This window comes from Rhipicephalus sanguineus, chromosome 2 (assembly GCF_013339695.2).
Source record: "Rhipicephalus sanguineus isolate Rsan-2018 chromosome 2, BIME_Rsan_1.4, whole genome shotgun sequence".
Taxonomy (NCBI): Eukaryota; Metazoa; Arthropoda; class Arachnida; order Ixodida; family Ixodidae; genus Rhipicephalus; species Rhipicephalus sanguineus.
In genome coordinates this window covers 48130441-48150349 of record NC_051177.1, presented here as the reverse complement: position 1 = coordinate 48150349, position 19909 = coordinate 48130441, and the positions used below count along the sequence as shown (strand labels likewise).

The 19909-nt window shown below is 45.0% G+C and overlaps 1 protein-coding gene across 1 annotated transcript in view; it reads left to right on the top strand.

The window, feature by feature from the left end:
* The first annotated feature begins 474 nt into the window (after positions 1-474).
* Positions 475-19909, top strand: part of LOC119381160 (uncharacterized) — a 103729-nt gene continuing 84294 nt past the window's right edge. The window contains exon 1 of the mRNA XM_037649123.2: positions 475-677. The gene's annotated coding sequence lies outside the window, so the exon portion shown is untranslated. The remainder of the gene's footprint in view (positions 678-19909) is intronic.

Here is a 19909-nt window from a genome sequence, read left to right as displayed (position 1 = left end):
GCTACTTGTTGCCAGACTCTAGAGGGGGCGCTGCAAACCGCTCTACTGCCACCTTCTGCGCTGTGCCCCTTCCCCTTCCCTTCCTTTTTTTTCCTCTCCTAGGGAGAAACGAGCTGCCCAATCCCACGCGATTCTCCCACGATCTTGCCCTTAGTCGGGAATACGCTACGCAGCGGCGCACTCCTCTCCCGTTGGCGGGTATAGGGTGCCAATCCTTGCGCGCTTGAGAAGAAAAGCGCCATCCCTCGGTGGATCTGTAGACTTTACGGTAGTTCTCGCCACGCTTTCGCCGAAGACATTCTAGTGCTAAACCTCGCCTATAGATGTCGCGTCGTCGGCAGCAGGAGCGCTTGGCCTGAAGAGCGTGAGGTTGAGAACGTGGCAGTTGGTGTGTCTTCGCATAGGAGACGGTGTCGCTGGTGGACTCGGTATTCAACTCTTATTCCCCTTTCGCGCCGCCGTTCGCTCCTCTGTCCTGGCCCCGGGTCGGCCCGGTGAGGAGAGATAGATTCGAACGGCCGCGCTCTCAGGTGTGTGCGCCGACGAACTCCGGTCTGCGCCGCCTCCGTGTATCGGCGCGGTGGACGACGACCACTCGGACCCCTCCGGAACCCGCTTCGGACCTCTTCGGGTTAAAGTCCGGATGTTCTCGTCGGTGCCGCGCTCTTGCAACAAAGGTGCGCTGCCTTTAATTTTCTTCTTTCTTTATCTCGCTTTCCGCTCACTTGGACTTCGCCAGACGCGTGTGTCAACAACGTGGTCCTTTTGAATAACAAACAACGAGTGCTGAAACTAAGCCGGAACATGCTCATCAGCATACCTGCTTGTCCGTATATTTAAGATACGAACAAGCGTAACTGCAAAGTTTTCCAGCGCTTGATGGGAGACGCGTGTTAAGTATCATTGTAAGTGTATGCTCCACTGAGTTTACAGCCAACCTGCGTCAGGTAAGTGCATAGTTAAACTATGTAAGGGATAAGAAGTAAACAGAAGTTACTGCTAGTTGCGGTGTTAACTATCTTTAGCTAGAGCGGTTGACGCCTGCGCAGTGGTGCGCAAGAGGTGACAGGAATTCAGGCGTCCTCCCCAAATGAGTCTCGTAAATAAACCTCGCGATTTCAGATGTGCTCGTTTCCTTTTGAAAAAAGATTGTCAGGATAGCGTCACTTGGTGTGGAAGGCTGTCGTTGTGCGCTGCATTCATTGGGATCTGCGTCATTTGGCCCAAGAAAAAAAAATACTTCAAAAGCCGCAAGGCAATGAAAATTGTTCTGACTGGGGGTTTCATTACTGCGCTATACTCAGCGCCATCGGGTCTCCGAAGTGTCGTTTTCGTGCGCTCATCTGTTGTTTATTCCTATGCCGAGTAAGTCAACATCTAATCAAAATTTCTGCAATTTCGAACTCAGTTGTAGTGATTTGACGGCGCATATTCGAGAGATGGTAAACGTGTACTGTCTACAGCACTTTAGCGTTATAACATTTTATTACACTTGACTTCCTCCTCTTGGACATCGCAAACTTTTTTTTTACAAAGACGTTTTGACCACCGTGCCATTAACATGCAGGTGCCAGAGCAAATATTTTTTGTAGTTCGGTGGAATAAGCTTTCGCCGACTTTAGCTGTAATTCAAGACAGACTTTACTGTGGGCGACTTTTTTTCTTCCCCACACGAACGAAAACATATATAGAGGCTAAAATTTTACCACCATTATTTTTTTTCTTTCTGCCTTTCTTCTATTCTTTCTTTTGCAAATCGTCTTTGCTAATTTGCCACATGCGTCTCTTCGGGAATAAAAAAAAGCGTGCGTACGTAGAAAGAGCAAAATAACATTTGAAAAGAATATTTTAATCGCGTGGGAAAGCCTTCGGTATTTCGAAGCACTTTGGGCACATGTGGGCAGACGCAAACTTACGCCTTTCGATTATTTGGTTTATGAACCTTCGATAGAAATAATAATGGCAGTCTGAAGATATTGGTCAAACATTATAGTTTATACGATATGGTGACAATCTGTCTTTAAAACGTCCGATTCTTATGAGTCTCCTGGCTAAAATAACATATTGGCAAGCTTGTCAAGGGCGTCAACGCCTAGAAATAATCGGGGCTGTAAGAGCTGCAACTTTTATAACATAAGATAGGTCCGCAGCATAAAGCTCCAAAATTTATTTGAAAATTCCCGACGCTGTCCGCCGTTCACAAGCTCTGCAATTTACATTTTCTTGGAATGGCGTAACCTAGCGAAATACGAATAAGATTGACAAGAAAGGACAGCTAACTGGGAGACCACGTCGAGTAGTGTCTCTACAGAAGTTACTGGAAGCAGCCCGCAAGAGCGAAAAACACGGCGAAGCCGCAGTAAAGATTCCAGACACGGCCGGGCTTATTGCTTTGTGATAGCAACTTCGTTGGCTTAATCGAGTTGCGGAAAACACGGTACGGCTGCGCCACAAGGAGCATTCTCTTCACGTACGGGCTTCCGTATAGGAGAGTGGACATTCGGCTTTCTTTTAGGCGACGCCTGATGGAAGAAGCAGGCGGCAGTTGTTTGCGTTGCAATAGTTGTGAGCTACAACAGAGAACCGAAGGAAGGGGGGGGGTGGCGTGTAGCCGCGCCGTAAGTGAAGAAAATGGAAGTGAGACATTTAGACTACGAGGTGGAAAGAGTTAAAGTTGGGGGAGAGGCCTGTCGTGAAAGTCGGAGCAAGTGATATTCCTTACCATTCCGAAGGTCGTGAGTTCGGTCCCCACCGGCGGCAAGTTGCCTTTTCGTCCACTGAAATTTCTTTACATTTATATCGTAATTATTGGGCTACAGTTAAAGACTACAAATAATGTCCCCTATATCTGTCTTGGCTTCACTGTCTGTTCGGTTTATTAGGTAGTGCCTAACGAGGCAAACGAGCCCTTGGTCAATTCCACTGCTTTCGTTCATTCGTAATCAGAGTTTATGGTCATCAAGTGGCAGGACACCCGCCTGTGGTGCCGGAGGTACTGAGTTCGATTCCCGATACCGCCTTGCACCCACCGTTTTTTCTAATGGAGAAGCAGGTACCCCCGACATGGCGCTCGGTGGTGTGAGTATTCATATCGAGAAGGCCACCTCTACTTTCTACCCTTTTCTACCTTTCAGGACCTCACCCCCCCCCCCCCCCCGCCCCAACGACGCTGTTCCGCTTCCCCCCCCCCCCCTCCCATATAGGTCTCATAAATAACAGTCTTTCCTAACCTCAAGCCGCTATCATTACCATTAGCGCAGTTATGTGAAGAAATAAAGACAGCAGTGTGTCAAGAGACGCAAGCTGAATATAGATTAGAAATGACAAACGAGGGAAGGGAGGAAGGAAAAGAGGGAGAAACAGGGTCTTTAATGACCGTCGGATCGCCATTTAAAAATAGTGGAAGCAATGAACGCGCGCTAAAAAAAGAGCACTTTGACTCCTTTCGGGGAGTCTTGACTTGCCACGTATACGGCTCTCTTTAAAGAGACACGTAAACTCTCTTGTGGGTCACACGACTCTCCAAAGCGAGTACAGTATAATGATATCCAAAGAGAATTGACGCACCTCTTCAAAGACAGTCACATATGTGGCAAGTCAAGGCTCCCCGAAAGGAGCCAAAATACTCCTTTTTTAAAGTGTGGGAATTTCAGGAAGACTTGTTAGAGTTAGGCCGGAACAATAGATGGGTACGAAGAAATGTTTAGGAAGGTAAAGTCCCCTGCAGTTAGCCTGACAAGGCTGACGGCGATGATGACGTAGCTTCCGTCAGAACTATCTGTCAAGTACACCGTGTTGAGATGAAATGCAGTGGACACTCATAACGTTACACTCATATATAAGGCTCAAATGACAAAACTCTACGCAGTGCACACGCGCTTCGCCCCACCTATAGGCTGGTATAAATTGGAGAGCATAGAGTGGGCACTACTCGGTGCCGATGTGTTACCTTTGCAGTCGTCTACATAGATTCGAGAAAGACGTCGAGTTTTCCAACTCCTCACAAGGCGCTTGCGATTGAGAACGGTATGTCCGTAACCATGTGAAACTAACATGTCACTTCAATATTTATAAATACCACCAATCGTGCGATTTGCGCAGTACTTGATTCTTAGATGGAAAGTTAATGTAATAGCAGGCACGGTCTGTTAAAACTCTGGGGTATATATTAGCTAGGCAGGGCGAAAGTTAACCCTCACTCTCTCTCTCTCTCGTTCTCTTATTATTTGTCTTCATTTATCGTGCTGCCAAGCGTAGGCTAGCAAACCGGATACTGGAATCTGGTTAGTCTACCTGCTTTTAATTTTATTATCTCGCTCACACGTACACATTGACACAAAAGCAAAAAAAAAAAAAAAGCTGGAATGCAGGCAGCCGACGTTGCAGTCTCTCTTTCCTAACAATGTGATGTTCCGCACTGGTTAGCCGACACGGTTAGCCAATAGCGATTTGCAAATACAACCCCACCCGTTCGTTAACTTTCCATCATTAATTTTCTCTGCTTTTTTAACGGGCCAGCTGGTTACCAAGTTAGTCTGCATGGTGAAGCCAGCAACCGTACATGCGAGAACCGATGGTATCGGGTTTTATTGGCCGCTTGTTTGCAGGCAATAAAACGCTCAAACGAGATGACCCGTGCCATACGGTAGTAAATTATCACGTCTATACCTGCGCTACTAGCCTCGCCGCACACTTTTAGACTTATTTTATTCGGCCTTGTGTGTTTTATTTTTTAAAGCATTTCCCTTTCTGTCTCGTTATGTACTTTTTTCTGTTGTTTTTAATTTGTAATTTCTAAGTGTTCAGTTATTCAGTATTCAGTCCTCGCTTCATTGGCGAAAGCGGCTGCGACGCCGTATGAATTGCCAGCGGCAGTATTTCCCCCCCCCCATTTGCGCAAGCATTCATGACCTGCAGGTGTGGGTTACGTGCGTGAAGTCTTTCATCGTGTCCCTCGTCTGTCTCTATTGGGTAAAAAAGTAATTAGTATAAGTTGGATAGGTATTCATCTAATTACTACCTCGAGTAATTTGCAAAGACACACTTCTGTGTTAAGAGCAATCCAGATGAAATCATTAAGTTATATATCGCCTGCTGCAACACTGCGTATATCTTTATGGCTGTAATATGAAGATGTATTGCTATATACAACAGTCTAAAGCAACACACCGATACAAGGAATTATTATTATTGGTTTTTTTTGGGGGGTATTTACACACAGACACACAAGGACACAGAGGAAATAGGGAGGGAGCAGACTGACAAATGCCACCTCGATGGGCACAACGCCTACGTACTCCTTCGGGAAGGGCTAAACAAAGAGAGAGGAAAAGACCGCAAGTCTGTGTAAACAAAACAGCGTTGTAATGTAACAGACTAGGCTACAGTTGAACTAAAGTTCAAGAAACAAATCAGTTTGGGGATGGTTACGATACCTCTGAGAGTCTTCTGCGTCGTTTTACCGCCGTGTGAACGCGACAAAGCCATTTAGCACATCTGACGACAATCCAGCCGACGAGACAGCTCCTCGCACGGAACGTGAAAACCGGTCTCGATTTCGGTAACAGCTGCTATTCGCCGACGCACTAATTTCCAGCCCTGTATCATACGAAGATGAAGATACCGGATATAACAAAAGGAACACTCAACGTCGTTTGTTCTATCGGACGCATCAAAAGCGAAGAGAAAGCAACGCGTTGCGTATCGTTGCGGTCTATACAACTGACACCGCGTCGATGGGACAAACAATAAGCCTGAGTAGAGGTGCGGTTGCGAATGAAATGGTTCTTCGTGTGAGAGAGCTATATATACGTGCGAGCGTTATAGTGGTCCACGATAAATATCGAAGGAAATAAACGCCGACAATAAAGTTGTTACCAACCAAGGAAATAAACGCCGGGACAGAAAAAGAACGGAGCTGCCTTGGCGTGCGCAGTGGTCGTGGTCGATGTCTTCGCTAGATGCCACGCCCCTCCCGCATCCTTTCGTTGGTGTTGTTTTTTTATTCTTTTTTTTCATCAACAAAGGAGACGCTCACCGCTTACAATAAGCTTGCTATACATACAAACACCGCAGTTGCTGCCGTTGCTGCCGTTGCTTTTGTCTTGGACGTTTACGCCGCTTCGTCAAATTGCCAGTGTGACGGAGCGCTAAAAACAACGCCAGCGGGGAAAATAGGGTAAATGGTCTCGCGCCGTAATAGAAACGGAAACAGACCCGCCGAAATTTACGACTCCCAATCGAGAAAGCGTGAAAGGTCGTACGTTACCTACCGAGAAGAAGACTGGAATTCATTTCTTTCAAGTCCTTGCGTGTGTGTAACGGGAGACTTTTGTTGAAAGCTTTCAGCTTTGGGGAAACTTCGTACGCCACTTCATAAAGCTGACGATGATTCAAGAGGCAATAGCTCATATAACTGGGGTACAGTGTTTGCTAATGATGTCTTGTAAAGTAAAACAGTAATACAAAAGGGGGGGGGGGGTGTTGTACTCTAACATTTCTAGGGTTCTCGTATATATGTTGCAAAAACAGGTATGCGAAAGTGCAGAAGCATCTTTCTTTCTTCCTTCTATTGTTTATTCTTTTAAAACAGCTCAGCCAATTTCACGCCGTCAAAACCGTCGGACAGCCATGCTGTAAGCGCGCGAGTGTACGCGACTGGCTAGCGAGATCACGTGGCGTCGTAAATCCGCCGCTAGACTTGAAATACGCGCTCTTACACATTTCGAGCATCATCAGAATCCACTTTATTTGCAACGCACACGTTGGGGGTTCCTTAGCAAAAAGCTCTGCAAACAGCTTCACCGGACCTGTGTGCCTACGGAGGTAGGCCCCCATCATTATCGCCATTATCTTCACCATTTCGTTTTACTTATTTCTTTATTCACTCTCCCCTTTGGTCACGTGACCTGAGTTACGCCTGCTACTACTACTACTACTACTACTACTACTACTACTACTACTACTACTACTACTACTACTACTACTACTACTGCTACTACTACTACTACCACCGCCACTGTTACTACTACTACTACTACTACTACTACTACTACTACTACTACTACTACTACTACCACTAATACTACTACTACCACCACCATTACTACTACTACTACTACTACCACTACTACTACTACTACTACTACTACTACTACTACTACTACTACTACTACTACTACTAATACTGCTACTACTACTACCACCACTACTACCACAACCACTACTACTACTACTACTACTACGACGACGACGACGGCACAGGGTAAACTAAGACAGCGTCGTTGTAAAACAGTGTGATACCCTTGCATGACGCTAACATATGCCATGGAGTAGTATAAGCTATACTTTAGCGTCTCCTCACCTTTCGAAAAAATGAACTGACGCGCTATATAACACGCCTGAGATCCCGCAATCCAATTGACTCGGATAAAGGCCGTTTAATTCGTACGCCGAACACCCAAAACTCTTCTGAATCAATCGCGGTGCTCCGAGAGAAGCTTAACGATTGCGCAGCCGGCGGTCTTTGTGCAGTGGCATTTCGGTGAATGAGCGGCCTACGCTTCCCACAAGCGGCGAGGCATAGTTATTCGAGAAACGCGGGGGAATTTCGTCGATTGCGAGGCCACGCCCAAAGGTCGTCGCGTCGCGCCGCTTTGGAAAGGTGAGAGTTGTGACCCGCGGTTCGGGGCTATGCAACCGAAATAAATACCTCGCAAAATGAGACGCTCAGTGTTTCCTAATCCTCGGACGTCTCTCATGGACGACAGGCCTCTTGAATATATTTGGGAGTAATAGGTAAAGCGTACCTCAACTGACGTTAGCAGCTCAACTCCGCCCACAAGGGCTTTGGTTGCCCGAGAAAGAGCTCGCGTAACGAGCTTGACATCTTGCGCAGTTCCCCATCTATTGCTGCAATATGTTGTCGCAACTATAGACTCGACTCTAACTCGACATTTAGAAGAGTCGAATTCACAAAAGTCATCGCTCGTTGCCATTGGTTACCCGGCTTCGATAACGACATGTCAGGCGTCGGCATTGGCTGCAATTTTCTCTTGCGAATCATTGTAGATTTAAAGGTGTCTTTCTGTGTCAATACAAGTCTAGTTTTCAGCACAAGTATCTCAGCTGAGACGTACATTTCTTTAGTTGTGGTGGATATTACGACCGCTTAACAGGCTTGGATGCGTATATTTGAAGCCGTCTTTTGTGGTAAATCCCGCTGAGACAGATTTTTTCTTTTTTTTTAACCATAATGCACTTTACATTTGCGACACTAAGCGTCTGCATACAGACCGTCGTCCTGTCCTCAGACCACCTCCTCAACATCGGCTTCAAGTACTTTATACGGCAAAGAAACGTAAAATGTTCCCCACCGCCACCTCTTGGGAAATCAATCTCGTTGCCGTGCTGAAACGTGCGGTTGTATGGAAGCCAGGCGCGGTCGCGTATATTTTCAGGCAAAGACATTTAATGTGGGAATGAAATAGAAGCTAATGACAACACGCAAGAACAGCGTTCCAAGCCACACGTATTCAATTGTGGTTTTAAGGAAAGTGGAGCATTGGCCGTTTTACTGTAAATTAACCATGTGAGTGAAGTGTGTGTGGGTTTGGGTGGGGGGGGGGGGGGGGGGAGGCTTAAACCGGCAAATGTTACGGGTACAGACGTTCCTTTGCTCGCGGAACGGATGAGGTGCCCGCCGAAAAGCGAAGCCTCGCTAGCGCATGAGAAGGCGATGCGAACGGGGCCCAATTATGCTATCACATTCTACTCTTTAGGGCGAAGCTCAAGCTCCCTTTAAAACTTATAACAGACCAAATATATAGACTTCATATCGTTAAAAATATAAGTGTATAATGTAACCATAGTCTATCAAGAGAGAGTTCTTGTGCGCCATTGCACAAACTACCTGAATTTTTCTACATATCTACAAATATGAGTAAGCAGCGTGGAGAGTTGGGCGAGTTGGTACGAGTTCATTCTGGTCGAAACTGCGCAATGGGACGGGACACGAAGAAAGGCAAGACAAACGAGCGCAAATCCTGCTGTAAACTTGCGTTTGCAAGGAAATGACAACCATACTGATAAAAACAGTACGCTCTGCGTCCTTGTTTGACCTGAGGTCGGCAGATAGGTTATGCGAGCTTAAAACATGCCTCACGATTATGAATGGCACTTGCCTTGTGCTTGTGAGCCCAATGCGATGCGATGGCGTATCTACGCGGAAAGTGCTTGAAGCAAAATCCGCGCAAGGTTTGCGTTAAGCTACGGCGTATACGTTACGGTCTGCTCGTATACGCGAAGTCAATGTGGTTACACCGAGTACACCTATGCATTGCGTGAGCTAAGGTCACAGCGTATGCAGGGCCGATTGTTGCGGATTGCGGTTGCGGAAACGTTCTCGCTGGAGCAACGCACTGCTATCACTTCATCCCTTCTAGATAAGTAGCTTCGTGGAGGAAATGTCGTGCGGTCCCTAAGATCGCCAGTCTATTTCTTATCTGTTCGAATACCACCATAAACTACTTTGCGCAGTCAATGCTTAATAGCTCAGTAAACAGCGCAAGGATATTTGAAACCTTATACTGCGTTTCTCATGCTTCTAATCAGAAAACGCAAACAGAGTATATCTAGTCTATATGGGTCATTCCACGCCAACTGTTCCAGCCTTGGCACTCAACCATCTGCGATTTGAATGAAAAAAAAAATCGAGGACTATCTATCCAAAACAAGAAGTCTTCCACAAATATATTTCTGGCAAAAAAAAAAATTTCCAGTGCCGCAAACCGCACGTGATGTTTTTCGGAAAGCTCGAAACTATGGCTCGTAAAACGCGTTGTCAAAAAATCTATTTCTTCTGAATTACGTTAAGACCAAATTTTCCCTACAGAACGATTGCATAGCTCTTTACTTAAAATAAGTTTCACGAACTTTAACGCTTTCGTGAGTTCTTTTTTTTATTTATGCTGCCTTAAATATGGGCAATATGGCCCGTATTGCGGATTTTTTCGTATAGAAAGGCGACATTCAGTGAAATGTATTACTTTGTATTAACTGATCTCCAGGAAGTTTTTTACTGCAGCCGAAAAATACTTTGAGACCTGTATGGCGCGAAATGGTGTGTACAGCTGGCGACAAACTTGCAAAAAAGTTCATTTTCGCACATGTTTAGTCGTTAACTTAACATTGAGTTTGTCCTAGTAAAAATATGCTAAATAGCTGGTTTACTAGCAACATAATTTGTCTAATGACTGCGCAGGTTTTATCAAACTACTTTTTTGTTTTAAGCGAGAGAAATATTTTTGAAGTTGTGTTCTGTTGGCGTCTGTTCTTGCTCGTGTTTTGTCTTCGCAGGAACGCGGCCAGCGGTAAGTACAACCTACGTGGGCGGGAGGTTTGTCACGGGACATCTAGACAACATAATCATCTTCACCCATGTTTATTTGAATACTTTACTAGCGAGTATTGGCCCGAGTCAACGAGAAATGCGGACCCTGCTAGAGTGCATTTAACCACATGCAGCTGTCCATAGAAGGCGGGCATAGTGTGCTTACGCAGCAGCGGGAAGTGAAACCGATGCGTGCAACACCCCGTTGCCTGTGCAACAACGACGCTCGTCGCGTTTCTCTTCGCGTTTCACGACGCTTTGAAGGAGTTCATATCGAGTATCAGTGTTTACTATGTGCTGGTCGATGCTATCTTTGCACGGGATTCACCATATGCGGTGTCCAAGTATATCTTGACAACTACAGCTACCGCATGGGTTAAAACATAGGCGTGCGCAGGGTTCCCCTTCAAGGGGGGCGAAGGTTTGTCGCAGCCCCCCTCTCAATTATGGCAATGTATGGCGCTGACATTGCGCCCCCCCCCTACCTATTATGTAAATGTGTGGGACTGACTTTGCGCCTCCCCTCATAGGTGAATAGGGGTGGCCGCCCCCCCCCCCTGCCCCCTCCCTGTGCGCACGCCTATGGGTTAAAATAATTATAATGCGCGTTAGTCGTCGGTACGGAGATGTTGCTCTAGGCGTCCACGTGGGTGCGTTCACATCAAGCGGTGCTACATCTGCCACACAACAGTATATATTTTACAGGCTCTCATATACCAGTGCAATATAAACAATCAACTACTTCTGAATTGTGTTATGCCAATTCGCATCACTGAGGGATCAGCCATCTTTTTAGGGGCGAAGCTCCTCAGGGTGTGGGCCTGTCCTTCCTTTGTACTATGTAGTAGTAGGTAGCCACGCATAGTGGGATGTATCCACTTCATGTGATAAAGATGACGATGACGACTGATGACATGAAGAATAAGCGCGTTCCAGTATAGTGGAATGTACCCACTACACGTGATAAGGATGACGCTGATGACCATGAAGTATAAGCGCGTTCCATGAGGATGACGACTGATGACCATGAAGAATAAGCGCGTTCCAGTATAGTGGAATGTACCCACTACACGTGATAACGATGACGATGACGCTGATGACCATGAAGTATAAGCGCGTTCCAGACCACACATTCTCTTTCTGCCGTGGATGAAAACGATCGTGAACGCGCTCTCGCCCTCGAAAGGCAAAACGGCAGCGCCGACAACAAACGTTCCCCTGAGCTTAACGTCATATATGAGGACCCCCCGTTTGTGTGTCAGGTCTTTGTATGATGATGGAGTGGGCGAAATTTACGGGGATTGGCGGTTTACAAGATTACCTCCGGAGCTTCGCCCACTCATCATCATTCACTTCGTGAATATGGCGTGATTTTTTCTTTAATGCATGAAGTTCAAGAAAGACAACTAAGTGACGTCCCGTCCATATAAACCTCCTTAAATATACCCAGATAATAATATTTGGGGTTTAACGTCCCAAAACCACGATATGATTATGAGAGACGCTGTAGTGGAAGGCTCCGGAAATATTGACTATGTGGTGTTCTTTAACGTGCACTGACAACGCACAGTACGCGGGCCTTTAGCATTTCGCCTCCATCGAATTGAAATCGCCGAGGCCGGAATCGAACCCGCGACCTTCGAGTCAGCAGCCGAGCACTGTAACTGCTACACCACCGCGGCGGACAAATATGCCCACATATGACCTGAATAAGTAAGCGACGCGCCGCTTCCTTCCTACCCCTTAAATAAGTCTTATCGCGCTATACCATACTTTCTTTTGCCTAAATACCTGCGAAGGCCTTTGGTTAGCAGTCGTAGAATATTTTCTTGCGCACTGATCGATAGTTCATGTTTTATAGCAGCAGAACATGGCATCGTTTGTTTAGTAATTGCAAAGTGAACAAGTATTAGCGAGTTTTAGTATAGCGGGAAACGCTTACGTTAGCGTTAGCGTGCGTCTCAACGCTAACGCTAAAACAGAACGCGCTGTGCCAAATGGTGGTCTTTTAGTACAGCGGAAGGCATTCCCGCTAACGCTAACGCAAGCACATACGGCGCCATCTAGACATAAAAACACTAAATGCACCGTAGAATCCACAAAAGCGCCACCAAGTCGAGCTGATCCAAAGTCACGACTGTTGCGTCTCCATGTCGCGTTTGCAGAAGTGTTGAGTTCTGACACACTGGTTTCTGTCGACATGCCGCGTTTGAAAATTCTTCAACACCCCTATTACTTGGCCTTTTTAAGCTGGGACGCATCACGCGTCACATTCATGCACTGCCGCGAAAGGCATGAAGGGAAACGACGCCTGACATGTATCTGCTTCACTTAACGACGCCTGAAATGTATCTGCTTCACTTGTGGCCGTATCTTGGAAAGAGGCGACTAAAGACAGCGTCGCCATCTCTACGCTGCTACAGAAAACATAAGCGAACCTTGCAAACAAATCTTGCTAAGCCTTCTGCAGCGCAAATCCACTTTGTATCTCAAAAACGGAGCTATTTTATCGGCGGTACACGGTTGGCGAAGCCTCATTACTCAAATCTAAATCAAACACGAACATTATTAGGGAATGAATAAGTTTAATAATGCAGGACGACGGCTACAAAGATTCGAAGTGGACGGCTCTCGCTTCAACAGGCACCGCCATCTTGCCCTACGTACGGGATCTCTTGCGTGCGTTAGCGTTGAACGCTATATTCCAGAAATAGCGTTCGTACGTAAGAGCTCGGGCTACGTTTACGTTCTGCTCATGCGCAGTTAGGAGCGCGCAACGCTAACGCTAACGCTAAACCCTTGCGTTTGCTGTTTTCCGCTATACTAAAACTCGCTATTAAATATATGGTGTTGTGTCGCACCATCTCACAGCTGAAGGTTGACGCGCGCAGTTGTTGATTTTATCTTTTTTTTAAGACGATGGTCATTCTTGGGATACTTGACCGCAGAAATTTTGGTCTGTCTGTCTGTCTGTCACACTATTCAGCCACCCGGCCAAAGTTAAACACTTTCTGAACGCCCAGCCATCTTGAACTGGTAGCTGCGTTCATATTTTTGAACACTGTCGATCAAAAAGCAAATATTACGCATATCTGAGGCGCAACATCAATACGTAAGTATTAGGTGGTGTGTTCCTTTCCTAGAAAATACATAGATATGTAATCTAATGACCCTAGAGTTTCTTAGGCTGCGCTGAAAATGCGACGCTATGCACGAAAAAGCCCGCTGCCACCTGGCAGTGGCCCTTGGAAGAGCATCACGGGTGGACGCGGATGAGGCCAGGACTCATGTAGTACGGCCGGCAGAAGACTATCGTCTTTCGACAACATTTGCAGCGAAGCACGCATATACGCGGCCAATTTTTTTGTTATAATTGTTGTTTTGTGAACGATTATTATAACGATGTCGGCAGCTAAACAAACGGGCCGGTTAATATGTCAGCATTACGACTCATAGCAGTAATTCAGAAAGACGGAAGACACGTGCGTCTGAGCTACAGATAAAATTTCGTAAAATATTTCTTGTTGAAGATTTTGATAGCAACTATATTTTACTAGTAGTAGTGTTAGTATGTAATAATATTATAATTATTGGGGTTTTACGTCCCAAAACCATGATATTATTATGAGGGACGCCATATTGGAGGGCTCCGGAAATTTCGACTACCTGGGGTTCTTTAACGTGCACCTAAATCTATAAATACAAGGGCCTCAAGCATTTTTTTGCCTCCATCGATAGTGCGGCCGCCGCGGCAGGGATTCGATCACGGGACCTTCGAGTCAGCAGTCGAGCGCCATAGCCACTAAAGTGGCGGGTGGTGTAGTAGTATTGCAATAGTAGTAGTAGTAGTAGTAGTAGTAGTTAGTAGTAGTAGTAGTAGTAGTAGTAGTAGTAGTAGTAGTAGTAGTAGTAGTAGTAGTAGTAGTAGTAGTAGTAGTAGTCGTAGTAGTAGTAGTAGTAGTAGAAAGTAATTTAGTGAGGTTAACGTGAACAAATCGTTTGATACGCAAAATATTTATGTCATTAAGTAGGGATATATATTTCGCTCTCTTTTGCATAGTCAACAAAACAAATCCTCTTGGTATTGATCAGGCGCCACAGTTCTTTTAATCCCTCTGTCATTTTCTCAGAAGGGAACGAAAAAAAAAGAATTTGTGAAGAAAAAAAGAAGCCAGTGGAGAGAGGAAAGTGAAAGAAATAATCCCCCGAAATTTTACTTCTCCGCAGTGATTTGCGCCGATTATTTTGATTCGTCTCATCCGGCTTTCCCACGGCTCGCTTTCTTTTCTATTCTGAAGTTTTGCTCTTCAGTTTTCCATTAGCAACGAGAGACCCGTAGTACGGAGAGAGAAAAGGGGTTGTATTTTAACGGAACGGTGATTAAGAAAAACAGTCGGGCAGTCTCCTCATTGCGGCAGATCGCGTAGCCCTGTATACTATTATAGTAAGCGTTTTTACCACAAAACACGTATCGTAGGAGATAAATAACTAAATAAAAAATCACCCAAGTGCGCACACGTACACGAAAGCAATCCACCACGAACGCGTTTCGATGCGACCGTTTAGCCAAATTGGAGCTCGAGTCTCGAAGAAAGTGTCGAATCTCTCTACCACGCTTGCGTTAAGATAGGAGAAAGAATACGGAAGCGACCAAAAATTTACCACATTTTTAAGCACGCGGAGCAAAAAAGTAATTTCTCGAAAGCGATTTTTGATATGAAACGAAAACATCGCTCCTCGTCCGGAAGTCTCAACTTCATTACGAAATTATACCAGCGGAAATTTTAAGCGAATAATTTTGTTTTTCTTTGAGCAACGTGGCGACATTTTCTGAAGTTTTATTTGTGTGTCAATTAGTGCAAGCTTTCGTGAGTTTTCTGCTTATTTTTATTTTGTATTACCAAGTGAAAAAAGGTAACGGTCACCGGCATACGGCAACGAATGTTCTTCTGCTTATTTTCAATTGCATGAAGAAATCATTAGTAGTCTGCTTTAAAATGTGCTCAATTCCTTCTGTCCTTCGTGAAATTTATTGTTTGAAATATTTTTTTTTCTTCTTATGTCCTCTCTTCGACTGCCGGTCCGTCAAAAGGTTTGACGACAACCACACAGAATGGCACAAAACAGAGATACAGAGACAAGAAATAACTTTTGATGCTCCGTCACCTTCGGCCTTCTGACCGTAGACACCGCGTGCCGTTGGTCCCTTTGCAGGACAGCTAAATAATTAACCATTTACTTTCAGAACATTCGTTTCGAGGCCGGTGAACCTAAATGAGCAGTTTCGCTTTTTCGAGGGGTAGTTAACCACTCGCAACAAGAAAGCTACTAAATTATAATAATTTAATAGGCTCTTCTAAATTAAAGTTCTCGTGTGGGAATATTCGGAACAAGTGTGAGGAGATCGTGGAACCACTGCACTTTTCGACGCTCTCGCAGCCGACGCCTTAGCAGCTAAGTAAGAGACAGCTGCCGTAATTTCAGTTCAGGGTATCTCATGCATAGTCATCAAAACGCACACCATTAAAGGAAAACACATCATCATCTACAGTTTAACTCCGCGCCGCAAGATGGCGACGACAGCACGCTGCGTCGAAGATTGGAACAAAAAAGATCGTGAATATTCACAAATCTGGCAAAAAAAAAAGTCAGAAGGGCAAATATGTACGATAACACAAGCTACTTTGAACGTGCGTGTGCTTAGCCGCCTGCGGACAAAGAACATGACGCACAGATGCAAATATTTGCAGCAGAGCGAGGCGCGCTGCTGCTGCAACAAAAGTCCGGAAGATATTCACTACACTATAATGGAATTTCCCACCAAAACTCCTGGGAGGTGTCCATCTCTCCGAGAGTCTGCGTTTCGAAGCAGTTGGAAGTGTTAACTTGGAGAACGATTGATATAAGCAAGAGGCGAATAGACTGTCGACTGAAACAAATAGGCCAGCTGGCTACTTGTCGCAGCCCCCTTAAAAAAGGGTACGGCAGAAAAGTTCATCAACACCATCATCTCATTTCAAATGGGTTGCTAGTAAAGTCTTTATCGTCATCGGTGCACGTAGATCATTATCTCAAGGAGAAACTAAATTATTAGTGTTCGTGAAATACACAGTACATACCAGTACACAGACAGGCTAACCTGTCGTTACAGTCACAATGACCCGCATGCGAAGGATCAAGTCTGTAAAATTAAATGCCACAAACACTGCAATGCAATTTCTCTGAGAATTTTATAGAATATGGCAGTGTTTGTTTTCTAAGTTGGGAACCTTGTGCTCTTCGCGAAGTTTCGTATTTGAAACAACTTTCCAGCAGAACGAACTGCCACCCCGATGTAACGAACGTGCAGACTTTCCGCCGGAAATCCGCAAATCAGAATTTTTCTTTTTTTCTGTAATCCACCGCGCTGGAAAACTGAAGGGACTGTTTGTAAAGCCCATCGGTTGGGAGCTGCTCAGCGGCTGCCAGCTTGCCGTAGAAGAGTGTTTTTGAAAAGTGTTTTCTTTTTTTTCTTTTCATCAAGGAATAACGGACGACGTAAACACCCCTGTCCCTCCCTAAGTATGCCTCTCATTTTCCATCTCAGGGACGTGAAGTTTAATGAAGCTGCTTCACCGAATTCGGGCGTTTCTTTTTGTCCTAATTAGCTCGCGTAATGCCGCCAGTCCAGAACTTTTCGCGCATTACTCGCTGATTGCTCTTGCACAAATCCAGAGCTCAATGCAACACAAACCATAACACTGACTTTCTGCGCAAAATATTCCGCGCGCGACCCCGATTCCATGCCGTTTTACAGTTGTTTTTTTTTATTTGGCTAACATAATTCTATAGCAATCTGAAAGTTGGACAATGGTGTTCGCCAGTCAGAAGAGAAATTCACGAAGCTGCTAGCTAATGCTAGAATCTGAATATTTATCTTGTCACTTATGATATGTCCGTAATTGCTAATACAGACTAAATGAGGTCATAATGCAGAAACATTTCCTGTCATTCCTTCATCGCACGGTAATTATCTCGTTCCAATCTAGGGCATAGTTTTGTATTGATAAACCGAGCGCCAGCTACAAGCGCTATGAAGCAGCCTGAAAGAAATGATTTTGTGAAAACCCAACACTTTCGTCCTGACGTTTCACAACAATTATTAACGCGAAAGCCTTAGATGCCCCATCAAATGCGAGAATTGACCTTCGGCGTCAGCACGGGTGATGCAAAAAATCATCATCACGTGATGATGTCACCATATGACGTCATCATGACGCCACAAATCGCCAAAATTCGTGACGTCATCATAACGCCACTATGACGTCACATAACGTGACGTCACACGATGACGTCATCACGTGCCGTCGTCGCTTGGCTAAAGATGGGCCGATCACAGAGACAGTGCAAAACCAAGTCAATGCCTCCGATCCTGGAGGCAGTGGGAAACCACGTTGGGTGCAGAAATATTTCGGATGGAGGCAGGGGAGGATGGATATATTGAGTGAGAAGAAAAAAAAAAGTTGGCTTTCGCCTTCGAGTCGTCTAAGTTGAATGCGTAAGGGGGGACCCTGTGAGTTTTTGTCCTGCAACTTTTTGTCCGCCAGCGCAGGGTTGGTTAACTAACTTTACGCCTCTTTTTTTCTGTTTTCCTCCCTCTCTCTCCTGAACTGGCGCATGCTTGTCAGAGGCAGCGGCCCACCTTTCACTTTTTTTCTTTTCTTTTCTTGTTCAAGCTTATACCGCGACTAGTTATCGTGCCTCTCCGCATAAGACATAGCTTAAATGTACTGCATACATTTTATAAGCCGTTGTGATTGAGCCGCTTCCTGATTAAGGTATAAATATTCCACACAAATATTAGATCATACAGTTGGTTAATGCTTCAAGCAGCTTCAGTGACTGTTCGTAAACCTCTGGTCTTTATATGAGTGCTCATGCTGTCTTTCAATGGGTTATAGACCATAAACGAGCTTCATTCATTCAACACAGGTAATTTCTACAGTTCATATATAGATATCATCTATCTATACCTGTGAAATCATGGGTATAGATAGGTCAAATTACCGCGAACGTTTTCTTTTTGTTCCTTTGTTGTTGTTGTTTTGTTTGGTGTAACAAATATCTGTAACTCAGAATGAATTATCGTTCTTTTCATGCTTGTACAGTTACTGTTTTTTTCCGCACTGATAATCATAATAGCTGAAGTTTTACGGGCCAAAACCACGATATGATTATGAAGCACGCCGTAGTGGAGGGCTCGGGAAATGTCGGCCATCTGGTGTTTTCTAACCTGCACTGACGTCGCACAGTACAAGGGCCTCTATCATGTCACCTCCATCGAAATGCGACCGCCGCGGCCGGGGTCGAACCCACAACCTTCGGGTCAGCAACCGAGCACCGCAGCACTGTACCACCGCGGCGGCTTTTGCTTTGCAATACTGTTTGCAATACGCAATACGCTATCAATTATTTATCTGTTTCTTTCTCAATTAATTTCTCCGCGTTTTATTAGGTCCTTGGGCTTCTTTTTCCTCGATCTCCTTGTCTTTTATTTCTTTCTTTTTCTAACGTTTATTTTTCTTTATTCTTCCTCATTTTCCTAGCCAGCTTAATCGCTTCCCCGCTAAACTCGGCGGAAGAAAGATCAAAAGTTCACAACACGATCCTCGAAATCCGAGATCTACTTTCTAGTTCCTCGCAATTTCTATACAGCATCGAAGGCAACGAATGTGGCCCTTACCAAAACGGTAATGGGTAAGATAACTCCTCGTCGTTGTGTCCCGTTTCCTTGTATGTATTTTTCTTTTTCTTTCTTTCTTTCTTTCTTTCTTTCTTTCTTTCTTTCTTTCTTTCTTTCTTTCTTTCTTTCTTTCTTTCTTTCTTTCTTTCTTTCTTTCTTTCTTTCTTTCTTTCTTTCTTTCTTTCTTTCTTTCTTTCTTTCTTTCTTTCTTTCTTTCTTTCTTTCTTTCTTTCTTTCTTTCTTTCTTTCTTAACGCTGTACACTTTTTCGCTCTCCACTGTGACAATGTATTCCCTGGTTTAATCCCGTTCGTCTCGTACGCTCGGTTATTGTGACGGGTACACGTGTGCCGATGGTCTTACCCCACCTTTCCGCTCCCTCACTCCCTTCTTTTCTTTTGTACCTTCAAAATAAGGAAACTGCATTAGGAAGGAGTAAGCTTAGTAGAAGAAGAAGAAGAAGAAGATGTGAGACTCTCCAATTTGGCTAAAACGTTCTCGTTTCGACGGCGCGAACGACGGCGCAAGTAGTATTCCTGTCGCTCCATTAGAAATTCTCTAGCGCGGTGTGTTTTTTTTTCCTTATTTTATGTTCTTTTTCTTCTGACTGACTTTCTGTTTCTTCCCTGCTAGTCGATGTGCTCCGTTTCGGTCGCACGTGGCAAAGCATCCGCCAATAGGCGGCCCTCGGGCGTAAATATTTAAAACGGAGAGACACGCTGCTCGCTAAGATGGTCAACTCTCGCTGCAGGGAACGGACGACCGAAAGCTGCAGCAGTGCGCATGCGCGACGTTGAG